Raw genomic sequence first — 19,560 nt, forward strand, 5'->3', positions numbered from 1 at the left:
AACCTTTCACAGGTGGTGCTATTGAATACTATGTGTGGACTTGCACAGTTTTGGCCTTGGGCACAATAGAGGTGCCTCACTTAATTATTCCTTTCTAGATAAGCTTTATTCTTTCTTTGTCCTATCTAAGCCTATACCAGAAATAAAGACCAGAAAAGAGGTCACAACCAAAGGGGAAAGGAAAACAGGGAATAAAAGAAAATATATGCCTCATGTATATCTTACACAACACTAGGCAAATGATTTAGCAGAGCAAAACAATAAAGTGAAAATTATGAAGAAAGTGTAAAAATATTTAAAAAATGTTTTTTCCTGATAATATGGAAATGGTCAAAAGCAGCACAAAACAGCAACAAACTAGCATGGGCATGAATGTTGTCACTGTGTGTGTGTGTGTGTGTGTGTGTGTGTGTGTGTGGTTGTGGAGTAGGAAAGTGAGAGAGAACATGAAAAGGACTACAACAGGAAAAGCCAAAATAAAATAAAGATACTGTGATTTATTCAATCTCAAAATGTTGTTTATTAGTGCTATAACTTATGCTGCCTAAAACTAACATTTGTTCCTTAGAAATAGTTCTTAAATTTTCTTTGGAGGGAGGCCTTCTATACAGGGAGATTTCTTGATGGTTCCAATATTATCTATAAATGTATTAGTTTTCTGTGCTTATCATTATCAAAAGCCCAAGAAAGAGTAAAGAATAAAGCTTTAAAAAAATTCCTGTATTTATTAAAATGTAATTGATGACAAGTAGAAGAAAGCTCCATATACATTTTTTAGAAAAAAATCTCATTTTACCAGAAGATGAGAAACATAATCCAACAATAATTGGTGTGTCAGAAACAAAATGGGTTCGTTCAAACTTTCAAAATGCAGAATTTCATCACTGGAAGGAAAAGAACAAAGTCTAACATAAAGACATTTGCAATTCTGGTGAAATGCTCACAGTTTTAAAATGTTGGATGATTTGACCTAGGATGTTACAGAAAGGAGTCTATTATATCTACATAGCAGGCAATAAAAAACAAATATAAATAATTATTTTGAATTTTTTGGCAGATGCTTTAAAAATCACTAAGTAATTACAAAAGAAAAATTGTCCAGAAAAAGAAAACAAATAACTTATCTCAAAATTTCTGAGATCTAAACCTGAGAAGAATGACTCACTGGAGGATCTTTCAAAAGTTTTGTTTTGTTTTGTTGCTTTTGTTTTTAATTGCAAAGGAGGATTACCAAAGATAAAGGCTACTCTGGCATAGATCTAGAAAGTAGGTATGGCTCATTTTTTTTCTTGTACCTAATTTCCTATCTCCACTCTTTTTTATCTTTCAAATGTTACCTTGCCCTCAAGGTCCAATTCAAGGCCCACCTCTCTGATCTCTCTCTCTCTCTCTCTCTCTCTCCCCCTCTCTCTCTCTCTCTCCCATACCACACACACACACACACACACACACACATACACACACACACACTTCCTTTAAACTTCTGTTGCCTTTGTGTCTTTGTGCATATTTTTTTCTTGCACTGTTTATTGTAAGTGTGTAGCTCCAACCTGCTGGAGCCTCTTTGTTAGGCCTATACAACAACTTCGACATCTTTGCATTTCTACAGTCCCTTGTACAAAGTAGGCACTTGGCCTACAGGAGAAGGTAAAGATGTTTGAGGCTCAGAATTTAAGCTGAAATCTGAATATCTGAACTTAAGAAAGGCATTTACATAAATTCTCTGGTTCTCAAAACAGAATTTTCATGTTGGTTTAGCCAGCAAACTTTGCCTATGATGTTATTGTGAAGATAAATTAGGTAACATCTATACATCATGAATTCACTTTCAAACTGTAAGAAAAGTACATTTTATATAGGAAACAGAATTGTCAGGTAGAGAAAAACAAAACTAAACAAAACTCAAGCTACAGAAACAAATAGACAGATGTTCTAATGATGTCACCTGCCCGTAGATGGGACCCACTAGATAGAAAATCATTCCTAGAAATCTGATAAATCTGCCCCACCAACCAAGATTTGGAACTCAAGCTCTTTTTGTGAGAATTGCTAAAAACATTTATCCAAGCTCTTTAATCTCAAAGAAAGAGAAGGTAGGCCACTCGTTTTATCTAAAATAACTGTGGCAGTACTTAGAAGGTTAATTTTGTATGTCATTGTTGAGCCTTTTCAGGACAGATGTATGTCATATATGTAAGGTGAGTCAAAAGTTGATGGTATGGTAGCTAGCAACTTAAAATGGATTCTAAAACCTTGATTTAGTGATAAAAAAAAAAAGATTCATGATTATTTTAATTTGACTTAATAATAAATTCTATCCAAATGTACATGCATAACATGAAATACACAGAACATTCAATATGCTTTGAACAATCTTCACTTACTGAAGTAAAATCTTGAGTAACTACAGGCAGAAAAAAGGAGATTATTGCATATATTAATCAAATGCCAGCTCATTTTCTGTGTTTTTATGGCATGAACTTCAATAGAATATTTGAAGTACTGCTTGATACTTTAAAAATAGACAGCCGCCGTATGGAATTTATTAATCTTGATTTAAGTGCTGAAGGTCAAATTATTTTCCTCTTTCCTGTTAAGTGCTCCCTTCTGCAAAGCCAATGTAAGTTGTTCATGTTGTCATAGTTCCAAATCATCCAAAACATATAGATCATTCATGTAAAATATTATTAACATGCTATGTATAGTTGATATTTAATTTACTCATTTGAAAGGCACAAGTATTATTTTGCTGAATATTTGCATTTGTAATAATTTCCTTTCTCCAGCTTAACTTAGAATCCGATTAAGTTATTGCAAAGAGAGACATTCTTTCTGTTGAAAGGCTAAAAGTCACATCAAGCAACTAACTCATTTTACAACAGAACCATAAAGATTTGTGTAATATAAAATTGCCACCTACCTATCTCAAAAAATTTATTTGAAGAGTAATTAATAAATTAAAGAGCTTTTGGCACAATGTGTGACACATATGCTCAATAAAATGAGGAAAGGATGTTGGAATTACTTCAAATGGAAATGATATCACATACAGCCCACAATGTACACAATCCAAATGTTTCTATTTAATAAAGATAGTAGATATCTAGGGAAAAAAAAAGATGCCTTAAGATGTACAAACATCAATGTCCTTTATAACATTTCCAATGATTATCTGTATAAGTAAATAAAACCTTGATGAGAATTCAGTGCTCTCATCTCAGACAAGAAAGAGAAAAACAAGAAAAATACCAGTTTTACCAGTAGTGCATAATCTTCTCCAATTTCATGTTCTCATATCCATGATCAATCCTAGACTTAGGGACTGTAATGAATGCAACGTCTCCTACCCTTCCAGAGACAGCTGTCTAGCTCCATATGTCAGATGTGGAAGCGTTCAGAATCCTTGCACCCTATTATAACTCTGATACAGCAGTGTGTCTAGAACTTTCAGAAACTCCTAAGTCTCATCTCTGCTCAATTCCACTAATGTAACCCACCCACTCTGCTTGAGTTCATAGTAGAAATACTGGAGCAGTGTTTCTGTATTTTAGCTCTAGAATGTATGGTAGGAAAAAAAAAAAAAAAAACAGGAAGAAAAACTGTAGCATCCTCTGCCCTATCACTCATCTTCAATGAACTTTGAGGTCCTGTCAGTCCTACACCTGGAATTGGTCTCAAATTCTTTCATTTTCATTCTTATCATCTCTGACCTGGATTTGCAAACCACTTCTAAAAATCAGAACATTCCCTGTCTCTATTCTCTCTCTCCTTCAAGCAGCCTCACACCCTACTCTAGGGATTATTAGCCTGACACCCTGGTCAGGGCACAGAAGAGGAAAAGGGGTAGCACATAGTCCTACCCCCTCCCAAACAAACAGGCAGAGAAGTTTTAGGTGATCACCTTTGGAAATGCAAAGGAATGAAAATCAAAAGACGACAGATGGTCATTTTTATAGTAACTCATACTAAGAAATGTTTCTTTAAATATTTCACATTTTAAACCAGATTGTTTCCTAATTATCCATCAAAAGAACAAGGTATATTCTCAGAGTGAAACAAAACAAAACAAAACAAAAAAAACTAGAAGAGAGTGACTTAAAGCAAGTCAAACAAAGAAGCAATCAATTCTGCTACTTCTTCTGTTATATTATAATCTGGCTGAAGACATATTTATATTTTTAGCTCATAGCTCTTTTCTCAGTCTCAGACCTACATATCCATCTGCCAACTTGACATCTAAACTTGAACAACTAACAAGTATCCCAAATTTAACATGGGCAAATATTAACTTTTGAAATTCCTCTTCAAACTTTCTCCAAAGTTTGGCCAACCAACATTTTAGGGGACGCCCCTTCTAACCGGAATTATATTTGATAACTTCGCCTCCTAGATGCCACTCATCCAAGTCCTCCTGATTGTATTTCCAGGAAATATCTAGATTCACACCACTTTCCTGCATCCCTACAGCCACCATCTTAGGCCAAGACACCTTTCTAAACAACTTTGTTAACAATGACATTACTGTCTCTCTGCTTCTTATTCTTGCCCTCTAGTCCACTCCTCAGAGAACAGCAGAGTAAAAATTTTAAAGCATAAATTATATCATATGTCTCACCTGTTCAATTAATTTTCACTGAAAGGAGAATGAAACTCATAACCGCTCCGAGAACAGTCTGCAAGCTCCTGCTTCAGCTGGCTGGTCTCTTCTCCAGTATCAGCTTATGCCTATGTTTTCAGATAAGCAATCTGTCTCACCCTTACACTAAAAAAAAAAAAAAAAAAAAAACATTGTTTATTTGAAATTCAAATTTACTGGGTGCCCTACATTTATCTGACAACCCTAGCCATGCAACTGTCTGATTTTTTTCTAGCATGCCAGCCACAACTTTAAAAACTTTCCTTCTGAGCCACACCCTTTCCTGCTGTAGCATCTACTATTCCTATTAACAAGAATGTTCCTCTGCCTGACAAGCCTTCTTTCCAGACTTACCTTAAATGCCACTTTGTAAGAGAGTCATCTAATAGGCTTCTCCAAGTGAGGTCACATCATTAATTTCTCCTAACACCTTATATATGGCTTTCTTCTTACTCTTATCATAATTTATATATTTATTTATGTGGACATAAATAAGAGAGTATGTGTCTGACATACCACTACATCCTCAACGCGAGCAGAAAATCATGGACATAGTAGAGCAGCAATATATATTTTTGAAAGGCAGAAAGGGAAGGCAGGAAGGAAGGTAAGAAGGAAGGAGGAAGAAAGGAAAGAAGGAATTCTATCTAAAGCAACCCCATTATTCTAAATCTATACTGCCTATGTAAACTTCTATCCTATAGTTCAATTTCCTGAAAGCATTTACTCTCTTTGGACCAGTATATCTGACCTTAACCATAAAATATGGTTATTCTTAGAGAATTACTGATTATTGGACATGAAGATACAGGCACATTGGTTTATGAATATAGTTTTTATTTTTAAATGCCAAAGATTCTATCATTTTATTATAAGATCCAGCATGATTTTTGGTCACTTCAATTTCCCCTCATCACAGTGCCAAGTAAACTTGATTTCCTGAGGCAGGTTTTCTATTCAAATCCTAATCCAGCCCAAAAGAAATATGATGAGCTACAGCATCACATATAAGGATCAGCTTCTACTCACTATTTACTTTATTTATTAGTTTGATTTTAATCTGATAAATAATCTTCAGTCTCATTGCAGAAAACAGTGATAAGCAAGATAGCACAGTAAAGGTTATGTGTTTTGGAATCAGGAATCCATAACTCTCATCTAGTCTTAGTAACCCAGTGAACTTGGAAGATTCTGCAACTCTCTGAGTATCAATATTCTCATCTATAAAATAAAGATAAGCTATCTACATCATGTAATACTATGTTGATCACATGAGGTTGCTTTCCCTTCTTTAAAAACACTCATCTGGTGGTGCCTGGGTGGCTCAGTCAGTTAAGGATCCAGCTCTTGATTTTGGCTCAGGTCATGATCTCAGGGTTTATAAGTTCAAGTCCCATTGTTAACACAGAGCCTCCTTGGGATTCTCTCTCTCCCCCTCCCTCTGTCTCTGCCCCTCCCCAGATTGTGCTCTGTCTCTCTGAAAATAAATAAACATAAAAAAACACAACAACAGTGATTCAAAATCTCAAATCCAAGCCCATATGTGATCTGGATACCACTAAACTCACCGGCCTCATTTGATGCCCCTTTCCTGTCTTATATCAAGCAATATAAATTCCAAAACTTGCAGTGGCCAAATAGGTAGTGCAAAAATCAAGTCTTATGAGACGTAACAGAAAACAGGAAGTTTGGGAATAGGTGCAGTAGCTAACCATGCCCCATCTGAAGAAATCAGCTTCCTCAGTCCAGGTAATTATTTCCACGTGGAACATAACCTGAGTGTTTTTATTTTCTGAAGTTTATGTATTTATTTTGAGAGAGAGCAAGGGGGAGGGAGGAGCAGAGAGAAAGGGAGAGAAAGAATCCCAAGCAGGCTCTGTTTTGTCAGCACAGATCCCCACACAGGGCTCAATCTAAAGAACCATGAGATCATGACCTGAGCCAAAATCAATCAAGAGTTGAATGCTTAAAGGACTGAGCCATCCAGGCACTCTCCCCCTTTTTATAAAGTTTATTTATTTATTTTGAGAGAGAGCAGGGAGCAGGGCAGAGAGAGAGGGATAGGGAGAGACAATGTTTTTAGATCATTTAATTCTTCTTTAACAGAGGCCAGAAGTTCACATTTTTATACAAACATTTTAAATTTTAATATTCAGTACTGGATAAAATATTTTAGAACATTATAAACTTTATTATAGTTAGTGTTTCCATATCTAGAATGACACTTTTCTAAAAATCTGTATCTGTAATGTGAAATGTTTAAACTCTTGGCCATGGCAATATCGTTTTCATATATGAAGGTTTTTTTTTTTTTATATAATGTTTCCAGCTTGATTTATTTCTCAGAACGAAAATTCTCTAGTTATTTGCCCTTAAGTTAAATAAGAAAGGGAAAAAAAAAACAGAAAAAAGCTTACTCTGTCAAATCCTTCTTACACATTTTGTCATTTCCCCTCTATTAACTCTGTCCTAGGGTTGAGAAGAAGTTGGCTTCCTGAACTTTCATTTACATACTGCGCTGAAGCTTGGCCTTGGTTGCAGCTTGTTAAATTTATTGACTAAAAGTCCATTGAGCTATTGAAGACTCTGGCTTACTGTGTTTGAAAGATGCCACTTGTAGCCAGTTGAAGCTTTTTACTTGGCAACCATTTTCTTCATGAACAATTTCTATCCTTCTTTTTCTTCCTTCCTTCCCTTCCTTCCTTTCTTCCGTCCTTCCTTCCTTTCTCTTTCTTTTCTTCCTTCCTTCCTTTCTCTCTCTCTCTCTCTCCCCCTACCTCCCTCCTTTCCTTCCTATTAAAAAAAAAAACAAAAACACTTATTCCAATCTACTGGTTGTTCATTTGCTTAAAATATACAAACATAAAGGAAAAATGACCCAGTAAGAAGCTCCAGGGATGCCTGGAGCCATCTGAGGGAATTAATCAAATGCTATAAATTTGGACAGATTTTTCTTTGGCTGCAGCAAGCTCTGTACTGGGACTAGCGAGTCAGCATGAAATTTGTTTTCTAACAACCTTAATATTTCTTTTTCTTTTTTTTTTTTTACAAATAGTTTATTGTCAAATTAGTTTCCACATAACACTCAGTGCTCATCCCCACAAGTGTCCTCCTCCATGCNTTTTTTTTTTACAAATAGTTTATTGTCAAATTAGTTTCCACATAACACTCAGTGCTCATCCCCACAAGTGTCCTCCTCCATGCCCATCCCCCCCCCCAATATTTCTTTTCTAAGAGAAAGCCCTGAAGTTTAGAGGGTCGATCTATTTCTTAACCTGGATGTAAAATAAGCAAGAAAGCAAAGGAAGAACAGCAACAACAATGAAGCTTCCCCAGAATCCTGATTTAGTTTTCACAATGCTTAGGAATATGTATTGGTCATCGACTCTGCTAATGTTAAAACGTGTGCTGCGAAGCTCCCCAAAAGTCAATAGGGGAACTCAGGGTTCTCCCTTCACGACAGAGCTGCCCTGCACTTTGTATTCTCATGGACAAAGGAATGGTTGGGTTAGTCTCTGCTCTGTAACCTTGTCCTGGGGGTGGTAGTGGAACATCAGTGGCTGAGATAAGTACATGCAACTTAGCTGCTTCCCTAGGCATTTTTTTTTTCACATTAGTATCTACGAAGGAACTTGGTGCGTAATTACTAATTAAGTTGGCCAGCGAAGTCATGATTTGATGTACTTTTTCTTTTGCACATACATGTCAAGGTCAGAAATGGTACCAGAATATAAAAAAACAAAACAAAACAAAACACAACTCAGATAAAGAAAAATCAAATAATAATGGCTCTGAGGAACACAGAACACAAAAATAAAGTGAAAAATTTGTTTTTCCATGTAGGAAGCCTGGCCTTAAATGTTTGTTATTCATTAAAATGTTTATTTATTTATTTTGAGAGAGATAGAGAGTGAACAGTAAAGAGGCAGAGGGAGAGGGAGACAGTGAATCGAGAACAGGCTCCACACTGTCAGCACAGAGCCCAACACATGGCTTGATTCTACGACCCTGGGATCATGACCTGAGCTGAAATCAAGTGTCCGATGCTAAACCAGCTGAGTCATCCAGGCATCCTAGGCCAAGAGATTTTATGGTAGATCTTGCAAGCAGAGAATGGTTGGAATTGGGCAAGATTTACAACAAAAGAGCTTTGGATTGGAGGGTAGAGCAAAGCTGGGAAATTAAAACAAGGTTTCATGGTCAAACTGTAGGCTTTTTAAGCTGGTTCACAGTTTCATCTCCCAGGAGAAAGTATTTCTTGGAACAAGTAACTAAGTTATTTTTTCCTAGCTCCAGTATTATTTTGCAGACAGTAGAAGGTATGTTTGGTCCCAGAATTTTTTTAGCATACAGACGCAAAACTAAGTTGGCTGCAGTTTTCACTCCCAAACATGCATATACTTCATTTCTACATAATGCCTCTAGATGTCTCTGACTTCTGTTACATTGATAGAATGCCTCAGATATCCATAAAAAGAAGCCTGCCTTCTTATTCGATGTTCTTCTTGCTATACTACCTAACATATTAAGGGAATTTTAGTTTTTAAGACTTAAGTCATTGAAAATAAAAGAGAACCCTTAAATCTTAGAATACTACTTCCTTATGAATCATCTAAACCATTATACACTTAGTCTACCAAACAGTATTGAGTAACAACATTAGTTTATTGAAGCAAAGAATGTTATATTATAAATTACATGAAGATCAGATACATGGTATAGTTAGAGTCTGACCCAGTTTAGCAGATTAATTTGGTTTTTCTTCTAGGATTAAAATATGTAACTAAAAAGAAATTTAAAGAATATCTAATTCAAACTTATTCATTTTAAATATAAACCAATAAATAAATAAATGAATGGAAACATTCAAAACACTCTTTTGAAAATATGCCCTCTGCCTCAAGTCATACAGCTACCTAGCTTCTTTTGGATGCCATATTTTAGGAGGTCTGAATATCTGAGAATTCATTCTCTTTTCCACATGCTCTCATTCTGTCTCAGTTTTTCTTTCTCTCCCACTGACTCTGGTCTTACAGGAAGAATATCTCTACTTGCTGGCACTATATCCCATCAGAGTTGTTTTTCCAGCAACCCTGGATTAGATCATGTTTCATGCCTTTTCCCCCAGGTCTGTCCCCTGAAATCTCGTAAATGAGCTTCTACTTGGGCCCCCCTTTCAGGGAAGAATCCTCCACACTAAATGGAACACTATAGTCTCTGCTTAAGCTATCGGTTCATCATTGGGATTCACAGATATATTTCATCATGGTTAGGCACAGGTAAGGTGCTCTGCCAGATGTCTATCTGCCGGGGGGGTGGGGGGGGGCAGGCGGGCTGAAGATAATTATGGAAAACAACACATCTTAAAAAGGAAAATGAAGGAGCAAATATGGCCCAACAACAAACCTACTGTCAACAAAGAAAATCATGATCTGTCTTGGATTCATCCCAGCCAAGATCACCACAGACACATTTGAAACCCAGAGAGAATAAAGGCTAAGATAGCTGTGGTTAACTAACAAATACAATGCTAAGTCCCATGGGGCTAAGAGGACCATACAGGCAGGGTGATGAAAGAACTCTACATGTCAGGTACACATACCTGAAGTGTCCCTAACAAGAAGCTACAGTGCTGATAGTTTGGGGGGAGGATGTGCAGTGTCCACTGGTGTCGACACTCATGTTGGGGGTCAATAGTAAGGGCTGCAAAGCCTCACTAGTAGGCATCACCAACAGTATCTATAAGAGCAGAGGATTACACTGCCTAATAACCAAGAGAATTTGGCTTACAGACCAACAAAAAGCTTACTGCACTAGGTATTAGGAGTCCTGGAGACTCCACAAGACAGAATAAGACTGACACCTAGAACAGTGCTATAGATTCATTTCCCTGGGGCTCTGGGCCTGAGGAAATGTAAGTTACAGTCGATTTCTTTCTCATTGTTCTAGTTTGAATCAAAATCAATGTTTCTTAAACTTTACAACTCATCTATTCAATTCAGCACTTTCTCTGTCCTGTCTGCTTGTTCCTATTTATTTCTGATCATCACAAAATTAACATTCATAGTATTACAGAATTAACAGTTTTTTGAATATATTTAAGACACTGCTCCTACCGACTGATAACAAAGACATTAAAGAAGATATGTAATGATGATACATGTTATTTATGGGGATTGGTTACTCCCTAAAAAATCTATCATCTATTAATACTCTCTGCTTCTCTTGAAATGACTGTTCAATTTCACAGATTTCGGATGCATGACTCAGTTGTATACTTAAATGCCAGATTGGACATATTAGTGAGGACGATTATGCTATTAGAAAAAAAATAAATAGCTTTGCTTTTTACTTCGTGAAATTCTTGCACCAATTTCTCTGAGCAAGAAGTTTGTTCATCTGGGCAAAATCTCTCCTATCAGGACAACAAATGTTTCACTTGGGGAAATAGCTAACCCAAGAGTTTACTGAACAAAACTTGACTTAGAACCTCCTCTCACTCAGATGAACTTAAATTATCATGTCACAATCCCCATCAGTTCTATTCCTTGAAAATCCCACCATCAATTCCTTGAGTACAGACCCTAAAGCTATCTAAGTATTATTCTTTAATGTCTCCTTTTCGAGAAACTACTAGGATTGCCAAGGTAGTACTCTTGTGTGCTTCAATACATCTAATAAAATTAGCTCTGTTTGACTGTAGCAGTTGTTTGGGGAGTCTAAGAAATGCCCGTTAGATCCAGGTGAGACTCCATCACCACCACTGTTAAGCCTACTGCAGCTCAAGACCTCGGAGTTGGAAACAGCATGCTCCCCTTCCAGCAATGAAGAGCAGAACTTCTTTAGTCTTCAACTTCTGAGTTCATTTTATCTCTTAGAAATAAGGAACCCTATACAGAAATCTTTTCTTTTTCATTTTTAATATAATTTATTGCCAAATTTGCTTCCATACAACACCCAGTGCTCATCATCCCAACAAGTGCCCTCCTCAATGCTTATCATCCACTTTCCCCACCCCCCACGCCCCATCCACCTCAGTTTGTTCTCTGTTGGTTTTGCCTTCTTCTTTATCTATTTGTAACTATTTTTCCCCTTCCCTTCCCTCATGGTCTTCTGTTAAGTTTCTCAAGATCCACATATGAGTGAAAACATATGATATCTGTCTTTCTTTGACTTATTTCAGAAATCCTTTTATCGTCTTCTCACATTTTAAAATATTTTTCTTTGGCAGAAATCTTCCTTATTATTGATAACACTATTGTCTTTGTCATTATTTTTATGGTATGTCTTTTCAGGGACATTCATAGGTAAGAGAACAGGTAAGTCCATCCCTCAAGCATCCCCCAAAGATTCACCAAGTCAGAAGAATTCATCGCACTGGCATCCTTATAACACAAACATTGCCTTCGTTCAGCTATCAATATCTTATAAAAACCTTCCTCTATCTTGTCTTGTTTTGTTCATTAGAGTGTTGTTCTCAAAGGGATGACTTCAATCCATCCACAAAGAAATGACCATTTGTCAATCTCGATTAGAAAGAGCCAACTATTAAGTTGGGGATCTAAAACACAAGGTGCAAGAGCAACTTATTCTCTCAACCATTAGCAGACCTACCCAGGGGTTTATCTCAATGTAAACTGATACCCACTCTGGGCCAGATTCTTGTTTCTTACATGGTTTTGCACTATAAATCTACTTCCAGTGCTTCTCTTTGTAAATGACATAACTACAGAAAAGATAATTAAGAACTATAGTGGATATTTGGGAGAATTAAAAAAATTAACATTTATTCATTTTTGAGAGGCAGAGAGAGACAGAGCATGGGCGGAGAAGGGGCTGAGAGAGAGAGACAGAATACCAAGCAGGCTCCAAGCTTTGAGCTGTCAGCACAGACCCCGACATGAGGCTGGAGCCCATGAACTGTGAGATCATGACCTAAGCCACCCAGGCACTGAAGGGAATTTTTAATAGTAATAAGGTCATTCATACCAGAGGCACCTTAAAACCAAAAGGGAGTAACATGGGAAACATGCACTGAGCATGTTCCTTTTTTGTTTGAAGAAACGTCCCCACATAAATTCAGATTACTAAACCATTTCTTGTAAAGAGCTCTTAGTCAAGACACATGGAAAATGTAAAAAACTCAAATGCCTCTATTGCAAACCTCCTAAGTCATAATTTGTCCATAACAGCCTTTATCCCACTTGTCCTCTCCTCTCTCCTGTGCTATTCCAGGACCCTCGGCTCTTTTCTCTCCTTATGATCTAAATTCCTATCCATCTGGACAGCCATAAATCCCCAAAGCTCAACTACCACTAAAAATTAAATTCACTTTAAAACTGGATAAATCCTTGTTCCAGGATTAGCACTCTTGTTAAACATCAAACTTGAACTGCTATACATTTGTCACTAGCAGCTTTATTATATTTTACAAATAAGGAAATATTTTTAAATAGAATTCTTTGTTTTTAATATGTTTCATTGCACTTTTTCTAGATTTTTGAACAAGGCATGTCATATATTCATTTTTCTCCTAGGTTCCACAAATTATGTAATCAGCCCCTATACTATATTTCAAAGTATAGCAGGATAAGATGTGAATAAATCCATAGAATTTCTACCTTGTGATTTTCGTAAAGTTGCACAAAAAAGTGGATTAAAATAGGCCACTTTAAAGAAAATACTAGGAAATTCTAGTTTTGTTTTTTTTTTAATTAGGAATATGTGCTAACATAGGGGAAGAATATATTGTACTTCTATTGCTATAGACTTCTGTGTATATAAATAAAAAAAACAAACAAAAATAAATGAGGAATTAGGTCATTTGCTTTATATTCCCATAGATCCTCCTGTCAGCATTTTAGATTGGGGATGAGTTTTGTTGTCTTGATGTAATTGAATACTGTTGGTGTCTGAATTAGAGGAAGACTACTAGCTCTCATCATGTATATCCTGTTGGTATTTGTCTGTATATAGTTCTCAAAACTGAGGTCTCTAGAAGCTTAAATGTCAATGTGTCACATTGGGCCATCCCATTAAATGATTCTGAAAATAATTATTCAATAAAAACAATAGAAAAACTTTATAGTTACAGAGACTGAAATCACCACCACCAGAAAAATGGTACATGATCACCGTATCTTAAACAGGGCTACAGATCTGTATGGATTACTTCGTCAACTGGTTCTGACATGTAATTATGGGGAGCAGGGAGCAAGGGTTGAAAATTGAGACCACCTACATCCACCTAAATTAACTATTAGGGCAGAGAACTAAGGCCCACCTGTGTCAATATGACTTAACTCTGTTCTAGGAAATTCTTGCCCAGGAACTAGCCAGTAGGCTGGTAAATAATCTAACTGTATGCTTCTAAAATTCCTGCAACCAATTTGTCTGGGAAAAATAGTTTGCTCACCTGGGAAAACAGCTCTCCTTTCAAGACAATATATTGCTCACCTGGCAAATGGCTTGCATATCAAAACAGCTCGCTCATCTCTCACTTACCTTGGTACTCTCACCTCACTGCGTCCACCAACCTTAAATTATTACACCACAAAATGTACTCAGTCCTGATCAGTTTTCTGCCCAGAAAAACCCTAACCCATTCAAAGTAGACCTCATCACTTTATAAATATCTTTTCCTTACACTCCTGTTTAAGACCCTCTTGAGACTTTATTAGGGAGGTGTTTATTCTTATTTTAGTAGAACTAATAAACTGAGTTTGCTTAACTAGTAGATTCTGGGAGGATACTTTGAGGGGTTGGCAATTAATAGGCACATTCCTATCAATAAAAGTAAGTAAAAACAGAGAGAAACAAGCAATAATCAACCAGTATAGTTAGACAATGACAAAATAAAAGATCTTCTCTATCATCCTAAATTTATTGCTGGTCACACTACCCCCAAACTGTATTTCTCCACAAATATTTTCATATTCCATACATTAAATGAGTTTGGGTAGAGCTTTAATCAAATAGAAAATGTCACCTGGCATGTCCATATAATTAAAATTAAGATTTATTTTCTGGACTTTGAGTCAGAAAATCTGTGATCTAGTTCTACAAATGATCCCTGTAATCTTGTAAAAGTCACTGATTCTTTGTTTGTTTAGTTCTTCATTTCTAAAATAAGCCAGAAGCATTTACCAGACAGTATAATTTTGACTTCCCACTGTATGTCCAGTGTTCCAGGATATGGAATCTTATGGCTACATAATCATTAAATCAAATAATGTATGAGATAAATTTGTCAACTTTAAAAAGTAACACAAATATGTAAAATCTTATTTTTATTATCATCAATAATAATATCTAGACTCTCTAATATGCAGAGTCAAAGTGTTTTTAAAAAGTGAAATTATTAAAGTCTCTAGGTGAGAAATTCTTTAAAGCCAGAGTCCATCAATATTTGAATATGCGGTCATTCTGAATTTATCAGGCTTATTTTCATGTGGATGCCATAAAATCTGAGATCATAAAAATTACTAGTGAAAGTATCACTGACCTCTTCCAAGACTCCTTATACAAAGTAAAGAGCAAAAAGGGTTGTTTTAGAGACAGAAGGTGGTTATATTTCATGGTTATCTAATATGGTTGTTGTGCAACCATCCCCACTATCCATCTCCAGAACTTTTTCATCTCCCCAAGTGAAGCTCTGTACCTATGAAACACTAATTCCTCATTCTTCTTCCTCTCCAGCCTCTGGCAATCACCATTTTATTTTTGTTTTTATGAATTTGATTACTCTAATTACTTTATATAAATGCAATCGTTCAATATGTGTCCTGCCATGTCATTCATCATAATGTCACCACAGTTCATCTATTTTTAACATATGTCAGAATTTCCATTTTTTTCAAGGCTTAATATTCCACTATATGTATATACCTTGTTTTGCTTATCCATTGCTCAAGGGACAGTTAGGTAGCTTCTGCATTGCAGCTTTTGTACATAATGCTCTAATAAGCATGGGTGTTCAAATATCTCTATGAGATCTCGCTTTCTTGCTTGCTTTTTAAAAAATGTTTATTTATTTTTGAGAGAAAGCGTGCACATGAGCAGGGTGGAGAGAGGGAGATAGAGGATCCAAAGCGAGCTCTGTGCTGACCCCAGTGAGCATAATGCAAAGCTCGAACCCCTGAACCATGAGATCATGACCTGAGCCAAAGTCCAACGCTTAACCAACTGAACCACTCAAGCACCTGAGACCCTGCTTTCAATTCTTTTGGGTCTATATGCAGAAGTAGAACTGGTGGATCATTTGGTAATTCTATTTTTACTTTTCTGAGGAACAACCATACCATTTTCCATAGAGGCTGCACCATTTTACATTCCTTCCAGGAAAGCACAAATGTTTCAATTTCTCCACATTCTCTCCAACACTTATTATTTTGTTTTTGTTTTTTTGTTTTTTTTTTTTTTTTGCTAATAGGAATACTAATGCATAAGAAGTTGATTTCAATATGGTTTTGATTTGCATTTCCCTGATGATTGGTGATGTTGAACATCTTTGCATATGCTTATTGGCCATTTGAGAGGACTTGTTTATTCAAGTCCTTTGCCATTTTTAAAAATCAGGATTGTTACAGGGTGCCTGGGTGGTTCAGTCGGTTAAGCAGCCTACTTCAGCTCAGGTCATGATATCACAGTTCGTGGGTTCGAGCCCTGCATCGGGCTCTGTGCTGACAGCTCAGAGCCTGGAGTTTGCTTTGAATTCTGTGACTCCTTCTCTCTCTGTCCCTCCCCTGCTCGGACTCTGTCTCTCAAAAATAAATAAACGTTAAATTTTTTTTTATAAAATCAGGATTGTTTGTTGTTGAGTTGTAGTTCTCTATATATTCTGGATATCAATCCCTTATCAGATTATTATTTGTAAATTGTTTCTCCCATTCTGTGGGCTGCCTTTTACTCTGTTGATAGTGTCTTTTGATGCACAGAAGCTTCTAATTGTCCTACTTTAATCGCCTACCTTTGGATACAATTGCATTTTTTTTTTTAATGTTTATTTATTTTGAGAGTGTGTGTGAATGTGAATGGGGAAGGTACAGAGACAGAAGGACAGAGGATCTAAAGTAGGCTCCATGATGACAGCAGAAAGCCCAATGTGGAGCTCAAACTCATGACCTGTGAGACCATGACCCGAGCCAAAGTCGGATACTCAACCGACTGAGCTACCCTGATGCCGACGGCAACTGGATTTCTTAATTTCTACCTGTGAAACATACAGGTATGGCTCAAACACTCAAAACTTTACTATAAAAGTTTTGTTGAAATTATACTTTTTATGAAACCCAGGATTTAACTGAGAAAGTAAGAATGTGTTCATTTGCAACCGGGAAGAGAATACAGATGGAGAATTCTGTTAAAATAAATACAAGGAAGGAGGATCTACTGAACACTTCACTTAAAGATGAAGAAAAAGAAATATACTGAGGTACCTCATATTGAATGGGAAACAGAGCTAAAAATAAAAAGCAGATAAATCCTTCCAAGTTGGGGCTGCGACAGACTCACAGGTGGAAACCAAGAAGTACCACAGAGCCAGCTCTTGTTTTGCCCACCAGCACCACGGGCCTCCTGCTGCACTCTGCCAAGAGCCATTATTTTCTATGCAAATAAAGGACATTTCCATAGTAAGATAAGTAGCTCTATTTTTGAAGAGTGAAGGAAGAAAAAAAAAAGTAAAATATGTCGGTTGTACATTATCAAGTACTATCCAAACCCTAGAAACTACAAAAGACATATATACTCGGCAGCAAGGAGAGCCCTTAAAAATGCTATGTAGTAAAAATAATAAACAAGGTATTTTTTTAAACAATGCTATTTGTGCAAATTTAAAACAAGCATACATAAAAATTAGATATTTTAAAAGACAGAAATTCAAATATATGTATCAAACCCAATAGAAGTGGTTGTTTTTAAGAGGGAGAAATCTAAGGGTGCCAGGGATACATGTTTTTTTAAAATATACAATTAGATGAGGGGAGCTGTGCATAAACTGATGAGCACAATATGCTTCATACGAAGTAGGGATTAGAATGAAGTAAACTCTCTGCACCTAGGACATCCATGACCATGAGTGGCCAAGAGTGGCCAACCTGACTTCTTAGAGATGTCAGTAATTTGAGATTTGTTCTTAGAAAACAGGCAACACTTCACTATGAAGTCTTCATGGAACAGCAAATGAAAATAAGGGCAGAAAGGCAGACGGAAAGGGAAATAAATGCAGCAAAATGGAGTCTGACTTCTGAGCAAAAAGCAGAACAAAGTCAGAAAGAATTCAGAAAGAAGTAGCAATAACAATAACATTAAACAGTATTGGAAAGAGAAGTGGATTAGAAAAAATCTACAAAAATAAAAAGGTGAAAAGTTTGTAGGAGCAAGTTAAAATAGTCATAAGAGAATTCTCAGAATGAGCAAACCATAATGCCCATAAGCTGTTAGGGACCCTCTAACAGTTCTTCAAAAGATACAGTGGAATTAACAAATTTTTGAAGGAACTACGTATTTTGTTTTGTTTTATTGTTTGTTTGAATTCTGATTAATTTTTTAAGTTTATTTCTTTATTTTGAGAGAAAAAGAGAGAGAGAGAGAGAGCGAGAGAGAGAGCGCACAGGAGGGGCAGAGAGGGAGGGAGGGAGAATCCCAAGCAGGCTCCACATCCTCCGTGCAGTCCAATGCAGCACTCAAACTCATGAACCATGCTATCATGACCTAAGCAGAAATTAAGAGTCTGACATGTAACCAAGTGAACCTCTCAGGCACCCCTCTGATCACAATTTTAAAGAGGATACGTGAGCCAATGGATTTAAAATTTTAGTGTGCATCACCACCACCTGGAAAGTTTGTTAAAGCACAGAGTGCTGAGACCCATACCCATACCCAGATTGCTGAGACTTTCTGACCCAGTAAGTCTGGGCTATGCTCTGAAGATTTGCATTTCTAACAAGTTTCCAGAGTTTGTTAACATGTATGTTGCTGGTCCAGGGCCCACTCTTTGAAAACCACTGCTCTCAAAGACATTAACAACAACTAGTCTCAGTAGGTATTTGTAAAATAACTAGCTCATTGCATTGTGTTTTGGCCTGGTAAAGCTTTTTTAGAGAAAAAGTCTTTACTTGGCAAATAACCAAAAACCCAATTTCTTCAAGATGAGGAATCTTCATAGCCGCCTTATTCCTAAGAAACAGGTCAGGCCATTGTAAACAAAACAAAACACTAAATAAAAAACAAAAAACAGGGGTGCCTGGGTGGCTTAGTTGGTTAAGCGTCCGACTTTCGCTTAGGTCATGATCTCACGGTTCGTGGGTTCGAGCCCCGCGTCAGGCTCTGTGCTGACTGCCAGCTCAGAGCCTGGAGCCTGTTTCAGTCTGTGACTCCCTCTCTGACCCTCCCCTGCTCACGCTGTCTCTCTCTCTCTGTCTCCTAGAAATAAATAAAAAAAAAACATTAAAAAAAACAAACAAATAAACAAACAAACAAACAAAAAAAAACAAAGAGGATATAGGGAAGCCTTAGTTTCAAGGGTAAGAAGGATTTGAAGAGTGATCCAAAATTTGAAGTGAGAGCATGACATACAATGTAAGGAGTGAAAAGGCTGCTAGACTATATATCATAAGTAATCTACCCAGAAAGTCTTAGTACCATGGAATGTTTTGGTATAGTGTGGTGGTTATGAGTATATTCTTAGAGATTGGGGGACCAGATTCAGGTGTTGGTTCTGCCATTTTCTAATTGCTGTTCTGTGAGCAGGTTATCTTGTATTTTATCTTGGTTTCCTTATTTAAAAAGGGGATCACAATGCACAACTGCATTAATAAGGATAGGTAATTTGCTGTAACAACCTCAAAATGTCAGTGGTTTGACACAATATGTAGATTTCTTGCTGAACACAAATTTCAATGTAACCATCCTTGACTGAAAGG

This window comes from Hyaena hyaena, unplaced genomic scaffold (assembly GCF_003009895.1).
Source record: "Hyaena hyaena isolate Hyena2069 unplaced genomic scaffold, ASM300989v1 scaffold_586, whole genome shotgun sequence".
Lineage (NCBI taxonomy): Eukaryota > Metazoa > Chordata > Mammalia > Carnivora > Hyaenidae > Hyaena > Hyaena hyaena.